Raw genomic sequence first — 1,748 nt, forward strand, 5'->3', positions numbered from 1 at the left:
GGGCACGTACCACGCACGGGCCTTCGCCACGCCCCTTTCTGTGGCCGGGGAGCGCAGTCCACGTGGCCGCCTCCAGGCTCCCGGCGGCGGGGTGCGCGGGGCGGGAGGCCTGGGAGTCACGTGGCGGGTCGCTGGGCCGGGGAGATTCCCCGGAGCGCCCTCCTCCCCCTGCAGTGCGGGGTGGCCACTTGCGGTTGGTCCCTCGGATTGGTGGCTTGCCTGGCCCTGCGGGTCCCACCCCTGGTGCTTGGCGCGATAAGGTGGGTTGGTTTTTTTTTAATATATATTTTTAAAATATATTTTTATTGATTTCAAAGAGAAAGGAAGAGGGAGAGAGAGATAGGAACATCAATAATGAGAGAGAATCATTGATCAGTTGCCTCCTGCGCACCCCCCACTGGGATCGAGCCCGCAACCTAGGCATGTGCCTTTGAGGGGAATCCACCTGGGACCCTTCAGTCCCGCTCTATCTACTGAGCCAAACCGGCTAGGACGCCATCAGGTCTTTATACTGTGTATGATTTTAAACAACAGGGATATAAGGAACATGAGCTGTCTGAATGTAGTGTGAAAAGCAAAAATAGGTTTCGGAATAGTTTAAATACAGCCCTCCCCCCCAAAAAAAAACAAACAAACAACCACATAAAAAATATACAGTGGTAAATCTTTTTTCCCTTTCTGCCCATCTCCTCACCCATAGTGACAGTTCTTAAATTCTTAGGTGGCTTTCCAGAGTTATAAATCACCTAGGACAGTGCTTGGCATATGGAAAGCATCTGGCAAATGTCTGATGGGAGCAGCAAAGGCTGTACACACTACCCTTCCATTTCCTTCTCATCTAGTGTGGACTTTGGGTTGCTGCCAATGAGTTGGTATTTCATGCAATTAAACAATCTGAATACCAGGTACTATTGGACTAGACCAGTGTGACATGTTATCTAGATGGTGAAACAAATTAGCTAACCCTTATTGTGTGCTTGCTATTGACAATTACTGCCCCTTAGAACTGTGCTTTCATGTATAAACTAATTTAATCTCTAAAATCCCTGTGAGGAGATATTATTTACTGAGCGGAGCAGAAAAACCAAGACACAGAATGATTAGTAACTTAGCCAAGGCTTAAAGGCTAGTCAATGGCAGACAGCAAGATTTGAACCTAACAGTCTGATTCCAGCCTCCATGCATGCCCTACTGGCCTAGAACATCTTCTCTTCTACTCCTGCATTGGCTGTGCTCAAGGGTCAAGGCCTATTTTTGTCTGCTAACATCACAACCTGACAGGTCTGGGCTAATCCAACTCTGTGCCACTCCCCTCTGCCAGGCCACCAATGCTGCTGCCACCAGGGCACCCAGCAGAAAGGGACTTGCTAAGGAGGCACCCTCCCACTTTGCTGCTGCCTTCGCTACTGTGCACGGCTACCAAAGCTGTCACGCTGTGCCAGCGCCACCAGGACTGCTGACCCCCCTTTACTGTGGCTGAACCTGGCTGAGTGTCCTCTACTGGTATAGGAAGAATCTTCTTCCTCAACTTTGAGGCACTTTCTGTTTCAGACCTGTTCTGAGTTCCTGAGTCTGACAGGTTTTTTGACAAACACATCCTTCTATTTAACTTGCTGCTCTCTCCCAGAACCAGAAAGAAACCAGTGTGGGCTGTAAAAAAAAAAAAAAAAAAAAAAAGATGCAGATATTCTTAAGTCACTTCTCTCTGTCACTGGACCAAGCGTCTCTCACAGACTTTTTTCCTCAGA

The sequence above is a fragment of the Cnephaeus nilssonii genome (assembly GCF_951640355.1).
Source record: "Cnephaeus nilssonii genome assembly, chromosome: 7".
In the NCBI taxonomy this organism is placed as follows: Eukaryota; Metazoa; Chordata; class Mammalia; order Chiroptera; family Vespertilionidae; genus Cnephaeus; species Cnephaeus nilssonii.